Source organism: Pongo abelii, chromosome 10, assembly GCF_028885655.2.
Source record: "Pongo abelii isolate AG06213 chromosome 10, NHGRI_mPonAbe1-v2.0_pri, whole genome shotgun sequence".
Lineage (NCBI taxonomy): Eukaryota > Metazoa > Chordata > Mammalia > Primates > Hominidae > Pongo > Pongo abelii.
Window position 1 is genome coordinate 4,141,003 of NC_071995.2, and position 24,714 is coordinate 4,165,716.

General features: G+C 44.3%; 1 pseudogene; it reads right to left on the reverse strand.

Moving 5' to 3' along the window:
• Nucleotides 1–638: 638 nt before the first annotated feature.
• On the reverse strand, nucleotides 639–11,406 carry LOC134759464 (uncharacterized; annotated as a pseudogene).
• Between the last annotated feature and the right edge of the window lie 13,308 nt (nucleotides 11,407–24,714).

Sequence of the window (24,714 nt, forward strand, 5' to 3'; positions counted from 1 at the left end):
GTGTTCCACATGGCTGATTTCATTTAACAATTGCAACATTGCTGTGGAGTGGGTATTATTATGACCACCTTTTTACAGACGAGGAAACAGGCTGAGAAGAATTAAATAACATATTCAGTATGACCCTGAGCATTTAACCATGCCGCGAGGCTGCCTCCTTGGACAGAACGGGCTGCCCTGGGGGTCTACAAGTTCACAGTACAGCGGCATTGGAGCAGAGGCTAGGGACATCTGGCCGGGGTGCTGCAAAGGAGACTCATGGGATTCAATCATCTTAAAGGTCCTCCCACCCCCTAGGGCATACAGATCCACACACTCATTCAGCAAATATGCACAGAGTGCCAGGCTGTGTCCTGGGAACTAAGAAGATGATGTTATCGAAAGAAGGAGGAGGAAGAGAAGGGCACAGAGGAGGAGAGAGGAAAGAAAGGGGGAAGAGAGAAAGTAGGAGGAAGAGGAGGAGAATAGGAACAGCAACTAAAAATTTTTTAAAACCATTTTTTAAAAAAATTCACATCACTATTAATATAATAGGGGCTACTTTACAGAAGTGAAAAAAATGCTATGAAAAAAGTATAGTGGGGCATATAACCTAATCTGAAGAACCCAGGAAACTTTCTTCAAACTAGAAGGGAAGTGACATTTTTCTTTTTTTTTCAGCATCCAATTTTTTTTTTTTTAATTTTTAGTAGAGACATAGAGACGAGGTCTTGCTATGTTGCCCAGGCTGATCTCAAACTTCTGACCTCAAGTGATACTCTCACCCCAGCATACCAAAGTGCTGAGATTACTGGAATGAACCATTGCCTCTGGTCCTAAAATCTTTAAATTAAAGAGGGTATGACCTAGGGTTAGTTTTTTTTTTTTTTTTTAGCTGTGGCTGGGCCTTGGGGCGGACATAGGGTTTGGTGTGGCTGTGTGGGGTTCCCCAGGCCTGGCCGAAATGCCTGTACACCTTGGCCCTTGTAAGGATGGGAGAGCAGGCTGAAGCCACAGGCCTTGGGGATGCCAGGGCCAGCTGGGCAAAGGTGAGGATTTTGCCCCCAGGCTTGAGGATGCAGCTGTGGGTCTGCTGCTCACATGCAATGCACACACCTTGAGTTTGGGCACCTCCAGCACGGGCACAACATCCATTATGATCCCCACAACCACAGCTGTTTTGTTCTTCCAGCCAGAAAGCTTCATCTTCCCCATCATATGGGAAAGAGACAGAGGTGGCCAGTTTCTGTGACTCATTAACAACGTCTTCAGAGCAACCTGGTTGAAGGTGGAGTTGGTTCATCTGGCCGGAAACCTGAACAGCTTGACCAACAGCCTTTGGTGGATGTCCTGGCTCTTGGGCTTCTGACGCCGAACCTTTTGGTCCTTGTCATGGCAAACATCAACTCCCTCGATGGCATCTTCTGCTCTGCCAGGTCCAGAAGGGAAATGACATTTAAGCTGAGACCTGAAAGCTGAATAAGAGATACCTAAGCAAATAAGTCCAGGAAACAGCTTTATAAAAGCCCCATGGATGCTGGGAGCATGGCTCACGCCTATAATCCTAGCACTTTGGGAGGCCAAGTGGGAGGGGAGGATTGCTTGAGGCCAGGAGTTTGAAACCAGCCTGAGCAAAATAGAGGGGCCCCCGTCTCTACAAAAATTTTTTCTAAAAAAAATTACCCAGGCATGGTGGCATGTGCCTGTAGCCCCAGCTTCTTGGGATGCTGAGATGGGAGCATCGCTTGAGCCCAGAAGTTCAAGGCTGCAGTGAGCTGTGATCATGTCACTGCACTCCAGCCTGGGCAGCAGAGTGAAATCTTGATTCAAAAAAAAAAAGCCTGTGGGAGGAGACTTTGGCTCTTTGAGGATCAGAAGGAAGTGTGGCAGAGTCAGGCAAGAGGAGCTGACCTGGGCTGCTGCTAGAGAATTAAGCAGGGGTTAGAAGCCATGTTGAGACTATTCTTAGAGAGAGGGTGGGGTTTTGAATTATTTTAAGCAGGGTAGAGACACGAGATCTATGTCTTCAACAACTGCTGTGATTGCGGTATGGTGCCTGCAACTGAAGAGGGTGGAACTCAGGGGAGTCATTGCAAGGAGATCCCTGTGGAGGTTGGTACAGAATAGGAAATTGCCTTCTTTTGAGTGGTTCGTGTGGCACTGCCCATCCACACTGGCCCTGCACATCTTCTTGAAGGGAAGAAAACCCAGGTGAAGAAAGTAGAAGCTAGGCTTGGGAGCTGGGGTAGATCTCCACCCGCCTGACCCACCCAGCAACTGTCCTTTCTGGTCTTCACTCTTGCTGTGGTTTCCAAATCTGCATTCAGCAACTGAGGCAAAGCAGCGTGTGCTTGGGGATCTTATACACCCTTCCATAATCAGTGACAGCTGCAACCCCGAGTGTTCGCCTCCCACACTGCCCGTGCTTATGGTTCCTTCCCTGCCACCCAAGGAGAAGATGTAGGAAGCTGAAAGTGAAGAAAAAGAAGGCTAGGCAGTGGCTAGGAAGTCAAAGAGAAGGAAGGTTCAGACATTTTTTGAATAAAAATTCTAACCCAGATATTTATTCTAATGCACAAAAGAGTTAAGGATGAATGCAGTTCTTGTAGATCTGGCAAATTATGCTACCAACCCTGAATTAGGAGAGCTCTGTCTATTCCTGGTTTCTGCCCCAACTTCTTTTTTCTCTCAGTTTCCTCACTCTCGAACAGAGTTAATAGCCGGCGTCACTTTTATAGTTCAAACTCAAGCTGGAAGGAAGAGTGTTTGGATAGTTAAAATCTTGATAGAGAAGTGAGGTCGTGGTGTTGCCAGGACTGTTATCAGATGGCAGCGGTGGGAAAGAGCCAACTTTGGCTTCCAACTGTCCATCGTATCATTCCATGCTTTTCATTGGAATTAAATACTCTGTGTTCTAGAACTTCTTTAGAGTCGCAGGGCTCCTCCTCAAAGTGTTTTTTGCACTAGCAATCCCTACCTGTCCCTGTTCCATAAGCCCCCAATTCTTAAGATCTTTGTGAGGGAGACACGGCAGACGCATCTTCAATCAAGTCAGAGAGGACCCTTACCCATCCTCTGCTAAATTCAGTCAAGAAATCCCTCAAATATACAAGTTAAGCATCCCTAATCCAAAAATCCAAAATCTGAAATGCTTCAAATCCAAATTTTTGAGTGTGGACATGATGCCACAAGTGAAAATTTTTACACATTAAGTACTTAACACAAACCTTGTTTCATGCACAAAATTATTTAAAATATTTTATAAAATTACCTTCAGGCTATGTGTATAAGGTGTATATGAAAAATAAATTAGTTTTGTGTTTAGACTTGGATCCCATCCCCAAGATATTCATTATGTACAAAATATTCCAAAGTCTGAAAATATAAAAAATCCAGAGCACTGCTGTTCCCAAGCATTTTGGACGAGCGATACTCAACCTATAGTAGTTGGCTGGTATATTTGGGTTTCTGGAGCACTCAAATTGAGATACAGTTCCTGACCTCAAGGAGCTTACCCTCGTGCCATCCAAGAAAGGAGGCAAACCAGTGCTCCAGAAACATTTACACAGGAAAAGTGTTTAACAGCCTGCAACAGGAAAACCAGTGACATAACCATGCGGTCAATGGAAGTTTTCTTTGTGCTTTGTATTCTCTAGAAATGATTGAAGCCTGGCTCCCTCTGTCAAAGCAGCACATTCTCCCGCTGTGCTTCACCCCTGCTACATTCATTTCCCTCAAACACCATCACGAAACTCTTTTACTCATTGTTCATATGGTTACTGTCTGGTTCTCCACTAGAAATAAAGCTTTTTAAGTTGAGAAACTACATGTGCCCTGTTTAACGCTGTATCCCTAATACCTAAAACTGTGTCTGGCACTACTAGGTGCTCAGTAAATATTTGATCAACTGAATGCCTGTTGTCTTTTTTTTTTTAATTGTAATTGTCAATTGTCAGTCTCTACCCACCAGACTATAAAATTCAAGGGCAAGGATTTTGTCTGTGTTGTTCATTATGGTGTCTTCAATATCTGGAAGCCACAGCACTGAAAAGTGTTTGCTGAGTGAATGAATGAATGAATGAATGAATGAATGAATGAATGAATGAATGACAGAGATTAATATAGGCTGAGGTGTCCAGGAACTGACATTTACTGAGTACCTGTTCTATGTGAGACACCCTTTTAGGCACTTTATTACTGTGTTTTATGTTGCAGAGAACATGTTTGGACTAGCTTATAAGTCAACTTGAAATAATTTCCTGCCTTAAGAAAAATTGGTTTTGACACATTCTTGTCATAGAAGTCAGCCTTTGTTCCCATGATGCTCTGAACAGCTGCTGTCCTGAAGAAGCCGGGGGAAGCTCCCCCTGCCTGCTGCTTAAACAGCTGGCCAGTGAACAGAGACCACCCCAGACCCTTCAGCTCTCAGCACAGCTGTGTGAGCAGATGGAAATTCTGCCACCCAGAGAATCCAACAGCTGAGAATAGAGTGGGTGGACTTGGCCACTGGTATGACCTGTGCGTGTCAACCCTAATGTGGAGAAAGGTTTTTCATCTCTACAGGTCAACCCATTAGTATGGTTTGACCTAGGAGTCTTCAAAAGTTGTAGCAAGAGCCTTTCTCTATTGTCCCTGTAGCCAGGCACCATGAACACCACTCCAGCTGCTGGGGTGCAAGAGGTCTATGGGCTTGACTTTGCTGTAACCCTCAGTTTCCACACTTTCTTCAGCCCCTTGCCAGGTTACAAAGCCGAATTCCTAGACCTGTCGAATGTTAGAACTAGAAGGCGCCATAGAGATCTAGACTCTAGATACATAGACTGAGGCCTCACTTGAGGGATGAGGACCCTGAAGCTCAGAGGGGCATCCTCTTGGCCCAAGCTGCATGGCTGGTGGATGGCAGCCAAAGGGCCAACCTCTTAGCTCTATGGCGGGTGGTCTTGTACGAGTTTTGTTCTAAATTGCGTTTGGAATATTGTCATCATTAGCAGTTCTATTGTTTTTACCCTTTGTCAAACAGCAGTAATTAGTGTGTTATTAATAATAGTATTGAGTATTAACATTGATCAAGCAAGTCTATGTCAGACAAGGTGCTAGCAGTTGTGTTTAATCCAATCAAAACCCCTAAGAGTGGGAAGGAAGTTGGTCCTAACCTGGAGGGACACAAGGAAGTTCTCAGGGCATGGAAAATATGTCTACCTTGGCGTGGGTGGTGAGTACATTGATAAATACATACGGAAAATCCATCCAGCTGTATACTTAGTACTTACGCTCTTCAAGTATGTGATGCCTCCATTTAAAAAAAATGAATGCAGCTTATATATGCATAAATCTGCCACAATAAATTTCTAAGAAATAAGAAAAAAAAGCCCTGGCCGGGCGTGACGGCTCATGTCTGTAATCCCAGCACTTTGGGAGGCCGAGGCAGGCGGATCACGAAATCAAGAGATCAAGACCATCCTGGCCAACATGCTGAAATCCCATCTCTACTAAAAATACAACAAATTAGCTGGGTGAGGTGGCATGCGCCTGTAGTCCCAGCTACTTGGGAAGCGGAGGCAGGAGAATCGCTTGAACCTGGGAGGTGAAGGTTGCAGTGAGCCGAGATTATGCCACTGCACTCCAGCCTGGATGACACAGCGAGACTCTGTCTCAAAAAAAAAAAAAAAAAAAAGCCCTAAGAGGTATCTTTCTTATCCCCACTTTATAGATGAGGAAACTAAAAAAGTAATATTAACATAATTAATCATCGTATTAGCTCCTAGGTGCCAGGCATGAAGATAAGGGTTTAGGTACAATACCTCATTTAATCCAATTTAAAATCCCATGAGGTTATTTTGTTCATTGTTTCTTTTTGCCATTTTAGCCACTTGCTTTTATGGTAAAACATACACGACAAAATTTACCATTTTCACCATTTTAAAGGATTCAGTGGCATTAAGTCCATTCACATTGTTGTGCAACCATCACCACCGTTCATCTCCAGATTTTTTTTTCATCTTCCCCGACTGATGTGTGTTCTGATCTGGATTCTATCACCTTCTAAATGTGTGACCTCAGGCAAATTGTTTAATGTCTCTGAGCTTCAGGTGCCTCCTCTTTAAATTGGAGGACCTGAGGTGAGCCACTGCTATCGGGGGGATCCTGGCCATATGCAGGACATGAACGGTGGGCAAGAGAGTGAAGCTTCATCTGTATTTATAGCCACTCCCCATTGCTCGCATCACCACCTGAGCTCCACCCCCTGTCAGATTAGCGACTGCATAAGATTCTCATAAGAGCACAAACCCTACTATGCCAGGGATCTAGGTTGCACGCTCCTTGTGAAACCCTAATGCCTGATGATCTCTCACTGTCTCCCATCACCCTCATATGGGACTGTCTAGTTGCAGGAAAACAAGCTCAGGGCTTCCACTGATTCTACATTAGGGTGAGTTGTATAATTATTTCATAATATATTACAATGTAGTAATAATAGAAATAAAGTGCACAACAAATGTCATATGCTTGAGTCATCCTGAAACCACCCTTTCCTCCCCTGCCCCATTCAGGGAAAAATTGTCGCCCACGAAACCCATCTCTGGTGCCAAAAAGGTTGCAGACCACTGCCTTACAGAATGTGGACAGCCTAAAAGCTAAGCTGGTGAGGCTGGGACCAACGGGTATCTCCAGATTTGGGTTGCTACTAAGCCATCAGGGACTCTCTCAGACATCCTCAGCAGGAATGGAGAGTGAGTTGGCCCAGGTGCTTAGAGACACAGAGAGGGAGCCAGAGAAGCCGTTAGGAAACAGATGTGGCACAGAGAAGAAGAGTAGAGGAACCTCAGTCATGCAGTAGTGGCTTGAAGACAGGGCGATGAGTAGGTGCAGGCATTTGCAGAGAGGGGGCAGTAATAGAGGTCATGAGGCTGGAAAAGCCTCCAGTGGGCAGAAACCAGGAGGCAGACAGGAGAAAAATACCACAGCCACAGAAGAAGCAGGGCGAGAGCAAACTGAAAAGTGTCTGCAGCATGGACAGTTCCAGGGTTGCTTTTGGTCCCTTTGGCTGCAGTGGCCTCCATATCATCCATGGGCAGCCGCCGCCCACCATCTCAGCATGTTTTGGCAGGTGCATTTTAAAATAAGTTCCTGGCATCTTATAGAGACAAATGGGGCAAAAAAAAAAAAAAAGACATAGCCTTTACCCTCAGGGAGCTTAATCTCCGGTTCTCACAAAAGCTGAGCTACTACAGTACACACAAAAATCGGAGTCCAGTGGCTAAACTCGCATGTTTTGTAATTGAGCAGAAATGGACTTAATTCCCAGCTCTGCCATTTGCTAACTATGTGATCTTGAAAGCATTTCCTGACCTAAGGCTACACTTCCTCATCTGCAAAAAGGTCACAAGGACAGCACCTGCACAACCAGGGTGCTGGAAGGATTGAGGGAGGCAGAGCCTGCAGGGCTGGGCACACACCTGGCATGTGAGGCTTCGGGCGGACGGCAACCTTTATTACCCAAGCTCCTTAGACCAACAGGCATTTCCTCTATCCACCTGCATTACTATTGTGTGAATTTGGATTCCTCGGGTGCTGCTGTCATGCAGGAATTTGGCTCTTGAAGCAGGAGAGGGACAGGAGACCAGGGAAATGGGGACAGCTACTCCCGGAAGTTATCACAGGGCAGAAGGGCTCAGAGCCCAACTTAATAAAAAGAGCATTGCATCAATGCTTCCTGGGGCCCACTGGCATCCCCTGTAAGCTGCACACTCCCTCTCCAGCCAGGCCTCTGCTCGCAGCCTCTCTGTGCTAGAGGAAACCTAGGGACAGGGACCGCTCCAGCTGCAGGCAAGTTCCTAGAAAGTCCAGTGGAATGGATATCATTCCTGTACTGTGAGTAATCGGCCCAAACAAAGCCCACTGGTATTTCCGAGTCCATTTCCAGTGCCCAGAGCTGGACCCAGTAGCTCAGCAGCTGCAAGGAATGGAATGCAATTCTCCAGCATGCTGCCCTAGATTCAGCCTTGGGGAAAGACTCCTTGCCCCAAGCGGGGAAGGTGCTCTGAAGGTCATCTCGTCTATGCTCCTACCTCTGGGCCCAAACATTGTAAGACACGGGGCTTGGAAACCCCCTGTAGCCCAAGTGTGGGGACCAGGGAGCCTGCGTGAGGATTCTAAGGATACAAGGTGGAGTCAGGAAAAGGATGTCCCTTTCTCCGTTGCCTCCTTGAGCTTCCATTAGACACAGTTGCAGGAGAGGGGAAAGAAATCAGGAAAAGAAAAGCTGAGCCTCCGTGGTATCTCTACCCCAACTTCTCTCCTGCTCCTCCTTTGGTCTTGGGGCAGGCCAGCCGTGTCTGCCTCCCATCGCTTTCCTCGCTTCTGGGCCGCTAGTCTGTCGCAGCCACCATTTCTGGAAGTTCAGAGATAAAGCTATATCCTTATTCTTTCGGAATAGTGGCAGCTGCTTTCTCAGTTCTAGGTGGTAGGGGTTTCCCTAACTGGGTTGCCGATGAGCCTGGGTTATTCACACTGGGGAGTCAGGTCTTTGGCCTTAGCTCACTGGGTCACCCCATCGGTTGTCCCAGGGAGGTCTTATTGCCACCTCTTGACAAATGAGGAAGCTGCAGCACAGCAACATGAAATGACTTTTGCTCGAGACCCTTCGCCGGTCCTTCCACTGCCTGGACACACCCCTCCAGGCATCTCGAGGCTGATTTTCAAGGGAACAGAAACTTCCACTGCTGCCTGTGCCTCGCCTGGCTCCCACCCAATACGAAAGAATGGCACACTTATAGGTCACACGCCCCAGTTAATTGCTCCCTAGCTCCTATGGGAAAAGCCATAAAGTGTCCTTTCCAAAACGGTGACTGTCATTTCCCCCAGCCTAATTTAAGGCAGGCATGAACCTTCCCGAGAGAGTTCACCTGGGCTGTGCTCCTGTGCAGTTGCTGTGCAGAAATGTTTCCTCCGTGTGCATTGCCTGCTGTCATTTCTCAGCTTTTCCAGAGTGTAAGCTGTGATCCTGCGGGAACAGGGCAGTAGGTAGGGTTGGGGGTCCAAGGGTCAGTAGCCCTCAAACCTGGTACCCTGTGAACACCCTGGTCATTTTGAATTTACCAGCTCAGGAAAGAAGATTCCTTGCAAGCACACAGTTGCCTGTGGTCAGAGGGATGATCTCAAAGTGCTCTTAGTTCCTGGGCCAGCAGCCAGCTGCCTTGGATGGTCAGAAGGTGAAATTTGAATGCTGGTGAATGGGAGAGCGGAAGTTCAGCAAGGCTGAGTTAAGCCCATTCATGAAAAAGATCTAGTCTCACTTCCTTATTGCCAGGAGTTGTGTGTGAAGAGTGTGTGTGTGTGTGCGTGCGCGCGCACGCGCATGCACGTGAGCTTGATTACTTTCTGCCTCACTTCTTCCTCCACCCCTACTCTTTTCTTTTTTCTCTCTCTCTCTCAAAATCTTAAGTTCATCTTCAGGAAACTGCCCAAGAATGTGTAGCCGATCTGTGGTTTGCTGAAAAAAAGAAAGAAAAAGAAAGAGAGATTCATACAAAAGCAATTCTCTCTCTCTTTCACCCTCTCTCTCTGTTTCTCTCTCTTTCTCTCTCTCTCACACACGCACTCTCTCACACACTCACACTCACACACACACACACTTTCCAGGTTGTGCTGCATGCACCTCCCCAGCTGTTCTCCCATCCAGTCCTGTCTGGCTTAGGGAGGTGAAGTCATCTCTGGGTGGGAGATCATCCCTGTCAAAGGCGGGGTGGGGGAGCCATCTTGGCTGACCCACAGGGAAAAAATTCACTGTTACCCAGTTAGCTCCCACCTCAGTGGACCACATGGTGCTTCTGGCAGGTTGTGCCTATGGCTAGTGGCATGATTCCCAAGTTACTAGAAGGCTGCTGTGTGGCAGGTACTCTCCCCTGTTATCTGTGAGATGGAGGTGATTATGATATGGGATCCTCATGGGTTGTTGCAGCGATGAAGCTGATGCACACAAGGTTCTTAGCACAGCATGTAGTCATAGCTGATCTTGCTGAACACCTCCGGGCAGGGGGCTCACCACCTCCAGGGCAGCCTGTTCCATTTTCAGCAACACAGCAAAGAAGCCACCAACCCTGCTGGGCTTTTCAAGTCTTGGGAGGAATCGAGGCACTTCCTTTGCCTTTAGAAATAGAAACCAAGATGCTGACCAAGAAAAAGTACGCACCCAGTGCAGTTTGACCTACCCAGATTCACAGGGGCCTCACGGACATGTGCCTGAGAAAGAAGACGTAACTCAGGGAAGGATATGACACCAAAGCCCTCGAAATGATTAACTGGAGCAGGTGATTTTGAGCCCTCAGTACTTTCAGTTGTTACTCTCAGATTCTGACCAAGAAGTGCTTACTGGGCACCCACAATGATTTCAGAGTAATCTGGAAGGAGTGCACCTGTCCTTCCAGCTGAGCCTCCTCTGTGGGTGCGGCAGGTAGAAGGGCATATAGGTGCTTTCCCCGCCTGTAGCCAACATCCCCTGAGCTGTTGATGCCCTGTGAAATCTCTTTCTCGCTGATCCTGCACATTTGGAAAGCACTGTCATGACAATTATTACTCACAAAGTTCTCTTGCTGAGGGAGGATAGTCACTTGACATTTATTATTCTCCCTATTTTACAGACATGGAAACTGAGACCCACAGAGATCCTCGTGGTGGAGTTTGAAGCTGCTGGAATTCTCCAGGCTACTATCCCTGCCTTTTAGGCTGTTTCTCCAAGTGGTGCCGGTGACACAAAAGCGGTTCTTATCCTCTCCTGTCCCGAGTTATTATGCAGTGAGTCCAGTGGAAGTTTCTAACCACCCCTCAAGTTCCCTACCAAGGAACTTAGGGAGGTGAAGTCATTTCTGGGTGGGAGATCATCCGGGTCAAGGGTGGGTTGGGAGATCATCCGGGTCAAGGGTGGGTTGGGAGATCATCCCGGTCAAGGCTGACCCACGGGGGAAAAATTCACTGTTACCCAGTTAGATCCCACCTCAGTGGACCACATCATGCCTCTGGCAGGCTGTGCCTATGGCTAGTGACGTAATTTCCAAGCTACAAGGAGGCTGCTGTGCAGCAGGTACCGCCAGGTAATGGGCCATCCCACAACCATGCCCTTGGTTTGTCTTGACCCTTGCTTTGGCCATGTGATTAACATCCGTTGGGCGCTTCCTAGAACTTCAAGGAGTGGACACGGAGGCTGCAGACCCCAGGTGGAGAAGGATGGGCTCCCAAATAAGGATTCTCTCTCACTGCCTTCATTTCCTTCCCCCTCTCTTCCCCTGTGTCCTCAAACCATCCATCGATAGTGAAAGAGAGGAAACATCTGGTCTGGGTTCCGCACCTCCTCCCTGTGTCGGGGGGCTTGTAGGAAGAGATGGTTGGAGGTCTTGGAACCTTGAAATAAACCAACGGTTCAGCTGCCATCCTCCCCACCCACCATCCTGTCTTCCTCACCCCACCTTAATATCAGCCATCCTCCCAGCAACAGCCTGCACTGTGCCACCACCCAGCAGACAGCTGCTGCTGCCAGTTCCAGAAACTAGAGAGATCCATGACCAAAGTGAGGCTCCAGAATGTCTCTGTCAAGACAATGGAGGTACTGATGGTCACAGGGCCAGAGGGCCAGTGGGGGGGGGGGTGGGACTGGGGGGACAGCTCTGCACATACTTCCAAAACTGCATAAAAGAAGTCTTCCTCCAAACATCCTCTTCTTCCTTCCCTCACTAATCATAATGAACTATTTTTTATGGAATATTCCCTCCATACCAGGCACTTAAACAAATTATCTTGTTTAATCATCATAATGGCCCTACAGGGTGGGTATTCATTCTCTTCTTACAGGTGGAGTCGAAGCACAGAGAAGTTAGTAATTTGGCCAAGTTCATACAACTCGAGTGGCAGAGCTTGGGTTGAAATCTTATCAAATTCCAAATTTCAGGCTCTCAGCATCGACAACAAACTGTCTTTCTGATGCCTCCTCAATCCTTTGTCTCCCAGATAGGCACAACAGGATTTAAGCACCATCTCATAACTACTGGTCTCATTCAGCTGTCCTCTTCTTCCTTCATTCATTCACTTCAATCACTCATTCATATACCAAGTAAAAGACTTACTATCTACCATGTGTTTGCTAAACATTGAGAAAGAACAAAATATTTTAAACTCCATTCTTCTACTAGAGATGTGATCATTTGGGAAGCACGATCAATGACACTGTGGAGAGAGTTAATATTACCAGACCTGAGAGCAAGAGGGATCACCTCATCAGCTCTGACCTCTTCTCGCCTCTCTGCCTCCCAGTTTGCCCTGTGGCTTTGAAAGATGAATACCCGGTAAGCCTCAAGAGTGACGGATGTGATGTGGTGGTTGTTCAGAGAAAGACAAGGTCTAGGGGCTCTCTGGCCTTGCTGCAGAGGTGGGGCTCCAGCAGAACCTTGAGTGATGGCTGCTGACCCTCTTCAGCCAAAAGCATAGGAGCAAATGTTTGATGCCAGTTGAAGGAGCAGTAAATCCAAGAGACACTGAGAAAGACAGACCGTGTGCAGGAGAAGCTGTGGTTTATAGGCAGAGAGGAGATTATAAAGGAGTGTCGGGGTCTTGCTGGGTGGGGCCCCAAGTGGCTGTGAGTGGCTGGCTTTACTCCTGCATGCCATGGAGAGGTCACGCTTCGTATTGTGTGTCAGGAGGTCATCTCTGGAAGAGCAGAGGAAGGAGGGTGGGCTTAATGGCTGTCCTGTGGCTGCAGCCCCCTTGAGACTGCAGATGCCATTGTTTCTGGGTACGATAGAGAGTTGATGAGAAGCCTGGGGTTGGCAAAACTAGGTTTGAATCCAAGCCTCACTGTTACTAGTAGTGGTGAGCTTGAGCAGGTTTTTTAACGCCTCCAAGCCTTTCTCTGTTACCTATAAAATGAGCCTACTAATACCTACTCTACAAGGTTGTTGTAAGAGTTCAATGAATATGGGTGTCAAGAATGTATTAATAACATAGTGCCTGGTATAGCAAACACTCCTGCATAGGCAACTATCAGCCCAGATTGTCCTCCTGTCCTGGTGTCTGGGTGACTGGCCAGTTTATTAATTGGTTAAAAAGTATGAAAATGTCCAGCAACTAGTGTGACTGGATTCTTATAGACTCTCCCTTCATTCTTTTTGTTTTGTTTTGTTTTTTGAGACAGTTTTGCTCTTATCGCCAGGCTGGAATGCAATGGCGTGATCTCGGCTCACTGCAACCTGCGTCTCCTGGGTTCCACCAATTCTCCTGCCTCAGCCTCCCAAGTAGTTGGGATTACAGGCTCCCGCCACCATGCCCAGCTGATTTTTGTATTTTCAGTAGAGATGGGGTTTCACCATGTTGGCCAGGCTGGTCTCAAACTCCTGACCTCAGGTGATCCGCTCGCCTCCCAAAGTGCTGGGATTACAGGCGTGAGCCACCGTGCCCACTCTCCCTCCATTCTTTTTTTTTTTTTTTCTTTTTTGAGATGGAGTCACGCTCTGTCGCCAGGCTGGAGGGCAGTGGTGCGATCGTGATCTCAGCTCACTGCAAGCTCCGCCTCCTGGGTTCACGCCATTCTCCTGCCTCAGCCTCCCGAATAGCTGGGACTACAGGGGCCCGCCACCATGCCCGGCTAATTTTCTGTATTTTTTAGTAGAGACGGGGTTTCACCATGTTAGCCAGGGTGGTCTCGATCTCCTGACCTCGTGATTCACCTGCCTCGGCCTCCCAAAGTGCTGGGATTACAGGCGTGAGCCACCGTGCCCAGCCCTCTCCCTCCATTCTTAAGTGATCACCTAGGAAAATGCCTCCATGTTCTGTGATATTGTGTTTTGGCTGGGGGTGAAGTGGACTTCTCTCCACCAACAGAAAACCCTCAAGCAGCATAATGGAGAGTCAACATCTTCCTAGAACCCTGCGCAATCGTATGCGGGTGCACACACACACACACACACACACACACACACACAGCCTCAAAAAATAGCTTGCATGATGAATGAAGCCTTAACATATGTAGAAAGAGAATATTTCTCAAAGACATACCATGGATGTACATACGGGTAGATGGTGCATACATTGTACACTGAAATACACCCTTTTCCCATCTACTGTGTGCCCCAGATATTTGGAAATGAAGGGAAGAAAACTGCTTTTGGAAACCACGTAATGAACACACAATGCATCAGAGCCAAGCTTGCAATCACTCAAGAAAGAATGATTCTCAAGGCATCGAGCCCCCCTGGAAGTTAATTGAAAGGCTGTCTACAGAAAAGATGGTCAGTCCTAAGGGAGAGGTAGGTCAGTAATGAAAACACAGAAAGGGAGAGTCCTAGAGAAAACCCAGAGCCCTGACCTGGAGGAAAAGGACCTTGGTCCTAAAGGTGTCTGTGTATTTTTTGTGGAGATGGGCACTCAAATTATCATCACCTGATAGATTATGCATTTTAATTTTCCAGCTAACCTCGGTGTTTTCACTCTGTGCTCAGCGAGCAGCCATGTGACTATAACCTGGCTTCCCAAGTACTTGGCCCTCAAGGAGAGAATGGGTGTTAGCCCCTCAGCAGGCAGTTCCATTCCGATGGCCACAGCTGGCTGGTAGGGTGAGTCAGCGTCCCCCACAGCTGTCCCGTCCACCCTGGGCCACTGCTGGGACCCAGCATTTGAACAGTAGGACAGAGGGCTGCAGGCTGGCCTAAGTCACACCACAATGAGCTGGTCTTCCCAGGAAGCTCCCAGCCTTCCCGTTCTATGGCACTGTCAGACTGTACCTCTCGATTTCAAAACACATCAGAATACATCAAAGCCCTGCCTGTTAGGTAAGTATTATTAAGTCCATTTTTATAAGCAAGGAAATAGAGATTCCAAAGGGGTAATTAACTTGCCCAAAGGCACTTAACTTAATAAACCAGCCTGGATTCCAAACTTGTCCTGACTCTAAAGCCTGTGTTCTTTCCCTTACTTCATGCGGCCCCTGACTTCAAGGACTTTCCTCTCCAGTGTATCTTTAAGTAAGAAAGTGTGTGTGGGAGGTGAGGTGGGGGAGAGGGATGAGAATGGTCCCCTGCCTGAAGCTCCCCTCTGTGACTAAGAACCCAGTTTGTAATCTCTTCTTCACTTTTTTTTTTTCTTTTGAGACGGAGTCTCGCTCTGTTGCCCAGGCTGGAGTGCAGTGGCGTGATCTCGGCTCACCGCAAGCTCCGCCTCCTGGGTTCAAGCGATTCTCCTCCCTCAGCCTCCTGAGTAGCTGGGATTACAGCTACTCAGCATGTGCCATCACACCCGGCTAATTTTTGTATTTTTAGCAGAGACGGGGTTTCACCATGTTGGTCAGGCTGGTCTCGGACTCCTGACCTCGTGATCCGCCTGCCTCGGCCTCCCAAAGTGCTGGGATTACAGGCATGAACTACCGTGCCCGGCCTCTTTTCTTCTCTTTCAAGGGTAGGATGGGGACAGCACTAAGGGCTACCTCTGTCTCCAGCTACATTCTCAAGTGCTCCACAAGGAGGAGTGGAGAATGATGTTTGGGGGACAGTGAACAGTGCCTGTCCCTCCTTTTGTTGCTCAAACTTCCACACCTGCAGTCACCCTCACTTCCCCCTAGGAGCTTCCAGGTAGATGGATGACTGATGACCCTGACTTCAAGCCAAGAGGACAGGGTTAGTGCTTCATCCCTTTCTCCCAGATAATACCATCCTGTTTTAACAACTGATTTTCATTCAGTTTCCACCTTAAAATACAGAACACTACCAAACCATTGAGGTCACCTGTGTCTCTCTCCAGAATCCTACTGAACTCCCTCACTCAGATATTTCTGAAATACCTACTTATAAAAACAGTTTTGGCTGGGCATGGTGGCTCACACCTGTAATCCCAGCACTTTGGGAGGCCAAGGTGGGCAGATCACCTGAGGTCAGGAGTTCGAGACCAGCCTGACCAACAAGGTGAAACCCCATCTCTACTAAAATACAAAAATTAGCAGGGCGTGGTGGCAGGAGCCTGTAATCCCAACTACTCAGGAGGCTGAGGCAGGAGAACCCCTTGAACATGGGAGGCAGAGGCTGCAGGGAGCCGAGATCACACCATTGCACTCCAGCCTGGGCGACAAGAACAAAACTCCATCTCAAAAAAAAAAAAAAAAAAAGAATAAATAAATAAATAAATAAATAAATGTTTTAATTTGCATATTCTAATGACCAATGATGTTGAACACCTTTTCATGCACTTTTTTGTAATTTGTATCTCTTCTCTTGGGAAGTTTCTGTTGGAATCTTTGTGCCTCTTTTTTATTGGATTGTTTACTTTCTAATTATCGTGTTGTGTGTGTTCTTTATATATTCTGGATACCAGTGCTTTATCAGATATATATATATATATATATATATATAGAGCAAATATTTTCTCTCATTCTGTGACTTGTCTTTCTAGTCACCTAACCTTAGCTTTCAAAGAGCAGAAGTTTTTAGTTTTGATGAAGTTTTGATGAAGTCCATTTTATTCCTTTTTTCTTTTTATTCCTTTTTTTCTTTTACAGTTAATGCTTTCGGTGTCCTCTAAGACATCTTTGAATAACCTAAAGTCACAAAGATTTTCCCCTGTTTATTTTAGAAGTTTTATAGTTTTAGGTTTTACAGTTAGGTCTCTGATCCATTTTGAGTTAATTTTTATATATGGTGTGAGGTCTGAATCAAGGTTTATTCTTTTTTCATTTGGGTGTCTAAATGCTCCAGCACCATTTTTGTTGAAAAGTCTGTACTTTCTCACTAAATTGCCTTGATACTTTTGTCAAAACTGAGTTGACCACATATGTGTGATTGATTTCTGGATTCCCTATTCTTTTCCATTTATCTGTGTTTCTATTACACTATAGACCAATACCACAATGTCTTGATTGTTGTAGCTTTCTAGTAAGCCTTGAAATTACGATACTGTTCATTTTTTGACGTTTATATAAGTGGAATCATAGTGTACATATTCTTCGTTTACTTTTTTCGCAACATGAATTTTGAGATCTATCCGCGTTGGTGATAAATCTATCCATCTATCCAGTTGATGCATACCTCCAATCTCTTCATTTTCATAATTGTATAGTGTTCCTTTGTGTGTGTACACCATAATTTTGAATCATTCCACTGTTGGTTGACACGTAGATTGCTTATAGATTTCAGCTGTCCCACACTATGCTGTGTGAACATTTGTGTATGTGTTTAATAGTGTACACGTTTGGCCGGGCGTGGTGGCTCATGCCTGTAATCCCAGCACTTTGGGAGGCCGAGGTGGGCAGATCACGAGGTTAGGAGATCAAGACCATCCTGGCTAATACGGTGAAACCCCATCTCTAGTAAAAATACAAAAAAAAATTAGCCTGGCATGGTGGCAGGCGCCTGTAGTCCCAGCTATTCAGGAGGCTGAGGCAGGAGAATGGTGTGAACCCGGGAGGCGGAGCTTGCAGTGAGCCAAGATCGCGCCACTGCACTCCAGCCTGGGCGACAGAGGAAGACTCCGTCTCAAACAACAACAACAACAAAAAAATAGTGTACATGTTCAAAGTTTCTCCAGGGTTTGAACCTAGGTATGGAATTACTGGGTCCCCAGGTAGCAAGATTCATATGCCAAGAACCTTCACCTGTGCTAGAGAAGACCAAACCATTTTCCAGAGTCTCATACCAATCTTCACACCCGGTAGCGTGCATGAAAGTTTTCAGTGTTCCTCGTTATCTACGCTTGGTGCTGGTAGACTTTTTAACTTAAAAATCACACTTTGTGGTTTCAGTTTGCACATCCCTGGATATTAGAGAGGTTAAACATCCTTTCTTAGACTCTTTGGCCACTCAGCTTTCCTTCTATGTAAAACGCCTGTTTGTGTCTTTTGCTCACTTTTCTATTAAGTTGTGTTTTTCTTACTGATTAGATGAATTCTTTATACATTCTGAATACCAATACATTTCTCAGTCTGTACCTTTTTGTTCCTTTAGTGGCGACTTGATGACCAGAAGTTCTTTATTTTACCATGATCAAAATTATCAATCCATTCTCTTCTGTTATTTTACATATTGTGCTCTGTTTATAAAATCCTGCCATATCTTAAATTCATAAAGATCCTTGGCAGTGTTTTCTGCTAAAAGGTCTAAAGTTTGGACTTTTATATATAAATTTTAATTCATCTTAAGTTTTTAAAAATTGCATATATTGTGTGAGGTATAGATGCAATTTCACATGGAAAACCGGCTGTCCCAGCCCCATGTATCGAATAATCTATATTTTCCCCACTGATCTTCAATGGCCATTCTGTATTATATTATATCAAGTTTCTAAATATGTATGAATTGGTTTCTGAACTGTATCTTGTCCCATTGATCTATTTGTTCTTTTATCATTACCAACTGTCTTAACTACCATAGCTTTTGAATAAGTCTTGATGTTGAGTAGGATAATTTCCTCACCTTGACTTCTTTAGGAGTTTCTCAGCTATTTCTGGTCTTTTGTGCTTCAATTAAATTTTGAAATCAGATTGCCACATTGTACCAAAACCAAAAAACAACCCAACTGCTGGTATTTTTGTTGCAATTTAACTGAACCTAAAAAACAAAAATCAAAATCAGAAGAATTTGCTGTGGTTCATGAGTGAGTCTTCCTACCCAAGCCATAGCTTGTCTCTCCATTTTATGTAGTCATTCCAAATGAGGTTTGAGAACATTTTGTATTTTTCCTCATAAAAGACTGGCACATCTGTAAAATATTCCTTGGTGTCTTATTTTTTGTTACCCTCATGTTATCTTTTTTTTTAAGTGAATTCCCTGGTGGTGCATACAAATTAACTTTTGTATTGTGATCTTTTATCTGACAGCTTTGATAAACTCTCCTATTCATCTTAGTAATTTTTTTTTTTTTTTTTTTTTTTGAGACAGGGTCTCACTCTGTTACCCAGGCTGGAGTGCAGTGGCAGGATCTTGGCTCACTGCAGCCTCAACCTCCTGGGCTCAAGCAATCCTCCCACCTCAGCCCTGAAAATAGCTGGGACTGCAGGTATGCACCATTGCACCTGGCTAATTTTTTTATTATTTGTAGAGATGAGATATCATTATGTTGCCCAGGCTGATCTCGAACTCCTGAGCTCAGGCAGTCTACCCCCCCAGCCTCCCAAAGTGCTGGGATTACAGGTATGAACTACCATGCCCAGCCTCATCCTACTAATTTAACTTAAAATTTAACCTAAAAACACTTTAGGTTATCTCTTTCTTTCCTTTCCATTTCTTTCCGTTTCCTTTTCTTTCATAGTATACTGGCCAGAATTTCCAGCAACATTGAACAAAGCAATGAAAATAATAGCCTTGGCCTGCTATTGATCCCAAAGAGAAATTTTAACATATTTTACTGTTGAATATGTAGTTACTACAACTGCGTGTGTGTGTGTATGTGTGTGTGTGTGTATGCAAGCACGTGCACATGCAAGCATACATCCACACATGTAAAACTCATAACAGGTTAAATCACCTTTGATTCCTAGTTGGTCAAGAATGGTTATCATAAAGAAATATTGAATGTTATTAAACGCTTTCTGCCTCTATTGAGATGATCATATGGCTTTTCTCCTTTTAATGAACGGTCAAGTGGTGAACTACATTTAGAAATTTTCTAATGCTGACCTGCTTTGCATTTGTGGAATGAATTAAACTTGGTCTTCATTGATTATCTTTTAAATACATGGTTAGTGTTAATATGTTAATATTGCGTTAAGGAGTTTTGCATCTATGTTTGTTAGTGAAATGGTTCAGTGATTTTTTTTCCTACAACTATATCTAATTTTAGTATGAAGCTTCTACTGGCCTCATAAAAATGACTAGGGGAATGTTTCCTTTTCTTCTACTCTATAGAATAATTTAAATAATATTGGAATTATCTTTTTCTTTAATGTTGGACCTATCTCGCCTATAAAATCATCTGGGATTGATATTTCCTTTTCTGTTTTTTGTTTGTTTGTTTGAGACAGAGTTTCACTCTTACTGCCCAGGCTGGAGTGCAAGGGCACGATCTTGGCTCACTGCAATCTCCGCCTCCCGGATTCCACTGATTGTCCTGTCTCAGCCTCCTGAGTAACTGGGATTACAGGCATGTGCCACCATGCCCAGCTAATTTTGTATTTTTAGTAGAGACGGAGCTTCTCCATTTGGTCAGGCTGTTCTCAAACTCCCAACCTGAGGTGATCCACCCGCCTCGGCCTCCAAAAGTGCTGGGATTACAGGCATGAGCCACCGTGCCCGGCCTCCAGCCCTGATATTTTCTTTGTAGTGAGATTGTTAAGTGTTCATTACCTCAATTTAATGGTTTTAAATAGTTATATTCAGGAGTTTTACTTCCTCTTGAACCTTTTGGCAATTAATATTTTACTAGCCATTTGTCCCTTTTTTTAATTTTCAAATTTATTGGCAATAAATGTCATATTATTTTCTCATTGTATTTTAATTCCCATTGCATCTGTAGTGTATTAATTTCCTAGGATTGCTTTAACAAAGTACCAGAACCTGGGTGGCTTAATACAATAGAATGTGTTATCTCATAGTTCTGGAAGCCAGGAATTCAAGACGGAGGTGTTGAAAGAGTTGGTTCCCTCTGAGTGTTCTGCTCTGTTCCATGCCTCTCTCCCAGTTCTGCTGATGGCTGGGGTCTTTGGCATTCCTTGGCTTGTGCATCCATCACTCCAATATTCACCTTTATCTTCACATGGTATTCTCCCTGTGTCTGCGTCAACCTCTTCTCCTCTTTTTATAAGGACATCAGTTATAAGGGATTAGAGCTCACCTTATTGACCTCATCTTAGCTTGATGACAGCTGCAAAGACCTTGGGTTTTTTTGTTTTTGTTTTTTTGTTCGTTTTTTTTTTTTAGATGGAGTCTCGCTCTGTTGCCCAGGCTGGAGTGCAATGATGTGATCTCAGCTCACTGCAACCTCTGCTTCCCAGGTTCAAGTGACTCTCCTGCCTCAGCCTCCTGAGTAGCTGGGACTACAGTTGTACGCCACCACACTTGGCTAAATTTTTTGTATTTTTGGTAGAGACAGGGTTTCACCATATTGTCCAGGCTGGTCTCGAACTCCAGACTTCAAGTGATCTGTCTGCCTTGGCCTCCCAAAGTGCTGGGATTACAGGCATGAGCCTCCACGCCCTGTTCTTTAAATAAGATTACATTCACAGGTATTGAGAGTTAGGAACCCTACATAGCTTTTGAGGGGATACAGTTCAGCCCATGATAAGTAGTGAAATCCTCTTTCTCATTACTAATCTTGCCGTTTTTTTGCCTTTTCTCTTGATCTCTTAGTTACCTTTGCTGGCAGTTTTCAATTGCATGCATATTTTTTAAAAAGCATTTTTCAGCTTTGTTAATTCTATTTTATTTTTTGCTCCTATTTCAGTAAATCTGCTGTTTATTAATTTATCCCTTCTATTTTTAAAAAGATTATTCTTTTGTTTATTCTAATTTCTTAATTTGGATGTTTACCTTGCTGCTATTCAGACATTCTTCTTTCCTAATATATTAGCATACATGCTATATATTTTCCTCTAACCATCTCAAAACACTTTATTCCCTAAATTTAAATATGAAACATTATCTTTATCAATCAATATTATTTTCTCATTTCCATTATGATTTCATCTTTGACCCTGAAGTTATTTAGAAGTGTGTCTTTAAATTTCCAAACACAGGATTTTTTTTTTTTAGTCCTCTTTTTGTTATTGATTTCTTAAACTCTTTGGAGTCACAGTATGTAAACTGTAAGATACTGGTTGAAATTTGTTGAGACTTGCTTTATGGCATACTATATAGACAATCTTCTGAAATGTTCCAAGTGTACTTGAAAAGAATGTGTCTTCTTTATTTCTTGGGTACAAAATTCAATATACATCCATTAGATCAAGCTTATTAACTGCATGTTCAAATCTTCTAAAATCTCTGATTTTTCTGTTGCTTGATCTATCAAATAATGAGAGAAGATATTAAAGCCTCTCACTATGATGTAGATTTGTCAGTTTTTCCTCGTGGTTCTTGCAATTTTATTTTATATATTTTGAAGCTATGTTACTGATTATATACCAGTTTAATACTATTATATTCTTCTGGTGATATGAACTTTTTATTATTCTGTAGTATCTTTATGTCTAATAAGGCTATTTGCCTTATAGTGAAATTTGTCTGATATTAATACGATTATTTAGCTTCCTGTTTTATTACTCTTTATCAGATATCTCTTTTTCTGTATTTTACTTTCTTTCTTTTTCTTTTTTCTGAAACAAGGTCTCTCTCCGCTGCCCAGGCTGAGTGCCATGGTGTGGTCACAGCTTACTGCAGCCTCAACCTACCTGTCTCAAGTGATCCTCACACCTGAGCCTCCCGAGTAACTGGGACTGTAGGTGCTGACCACCACGCTGATCTAATTTTTTATTTTTTGTAGAAACCAGGTTTTGCTATGTTACCCAACTGGTCTTGAACTCCTGGATGCAAGCAATCCTCCTGCCTTGGCCTCCCAAAGTGCTGGGGTTATAGGCCACTGCACCTGGCCATTTTTGTTTTCAAAATTTCAGTGTCTTTATGTTTTAGTGTATGACTCTAGAGAACAGAATAAATTAGATTTTCACATCCAGTCTAGCCATATTTGCCCTTTCACAGAAGAGGTTTATCAATAATTACTACATTCTTATAAATAGAAATTTAGTCCATTTACATTTATAGTGGTTACTGATATAACAATTTATTTCTACCATATTGTTGTTTCTTCCCCTTCCTTTTTGCTTTTGTTTGTTTGTTTATAACATTTTTATTCCAGTTTTCCTTCTACTATTTTGGAGGTTATACACTCTATTTCTATTATTTAAGTGGTTATTTAACTCAAAACATAAAATTAGCATTTTTACTCATCTCACGAATGGAAGGACCTTAGCAAGTTTCATCCATATTGGCACCCCACTCCAAATTTTATGCTTCTTAAATCTACTTCAGTTCTGTTTCTTAACTCCCCTGAGTTATTCGTTATTATTACCACTTTGTTCTTTGTCTAGATTTACTCATGTGTTGGTCTTTTCCTCTGTCACCTCTCCTTCTTGCATCTCAATTCTTCCTTCTGGAATCATTCTTTCTTTCTGAAATATACCCCAGTCTGGAAATTCCTTTACTGAGGATCCAGTAGTAAACTCAGCTAGCTTTCGTTTGTTGAAAATATCTTAACCTTATCCTCATTCTTGAAAGGTTGCTTTGCTGGGTATATACATCTAAATTGAAAGATAATATTTTCTATTATCCAAGGCTGTTCACTATGTAAAAATCCTTAAATAGTCCAGAATGAAAGGCTGTCTGTGCCTTTCTTCACAAGACATGCAGAAACATGAGAGACCCATGGAAAATTGTCTCCTAATAACTTCAAAATTAAAAGTTTAAAAAAAACTAATGAAAACAAATGGAAGTCCTACGAAAGATGCTTCTACGTCTGTGTTAAAAATGAGAAGCTGAATTACGGAAAAGGTAAGAGACTTGCCTACATCCTACTGTTAGTGAGAAGAATCAAAACGAAAACATGCAAGTCGCCTAAAGCCCCAGCCTCATCCCTGGACTCTTTGCCCACAAAGGCCCATCATCAAATTGTCAGTGCCTCCACGTCAAACAAACCCCTGGACCAGAGAGGGTCTCCCTGACGCGGGGTCCCCAGTTCTACTACTGAACTGATGATCTAACCCAAGTCTCTCCTGCTGTATTATCTGTTATCCTGTGTTCAGAGCATAGAAACTCTCTTCTTTGCGGTATGTCTTCTAGGCTTGAAATTCTTCAAACCACGTGTCTGAGAAAAACTCTGAAAACTTTTGCCAAAGGGGGAAGAAAAGGGAACGCTGAAAATGATCAAGTGAAAGAAGGAACAGGGAGTAAAATGAGCCATCGTTGATCACCCTTATTCTCAAAATGCCAAGCAAAGGCTCAAAAGGGCCCAGGTCACTCCCCCTGAAAAGGGGAGTTACACCCAGGCCTGCTGCGGGTAAATACTCTACTGCCTTCTGTGATGACATCTTTGAAAGAGGAACCCTGGAGCTGGAAAATGGATCTCAAGCTTACATGGCCCAGAGGGCTGTCCTCCAGCGGGGAAGGCCCGGTGAGATCACTTGTCTAGGGCCATGCTTTCAAACGTTAGTGAGCATGGGGATCACCTGTGGGTAGGGGTGAGAGGAATGCAGATCTCTGGGCACCATTCCCAGTGTCTCTGATTCAGCCGGCTGAGGTGGGGCCTGAGAGTCTGCATTTCTAAGAAGTTCCTAAATAATGTTACTGACGAGTAGGGGATCACACTGAGGGCATGAGTTCTGGAGGTAGCACAGATTAGGGCCAGAGCACACTTACCTTCACAAGCTCTGATTCCAACACTTGCCAGATGCTTGGTGAATGTTTGGTGAGTGCTTGAGTTGGGAGCTACTTTATTTTACCTCCTGTAATCTCAATTTCCTCATCTGGATAAGAGTCCACCGTTTAAGGGAAGTATTAAGGGAAGAGTCTGAGTATATCTAGTACTCGGACCAAGGAGTGCGCCCAGAGGACAGGGGACAGACGGCCTCTTTCCAGTGTGCTATTCGATTTTCTCACTGCCTTTCAGGTCTGCCTAGCCCTGAACGAAAGGAGAACTAAGAAATGAAGGAGAAGTGAAGAAGAAACAGGAGGGTAACTGGAAGTGGCGAGTCACCAACATTAGAAACCTTAAAGAGAGAAAAGA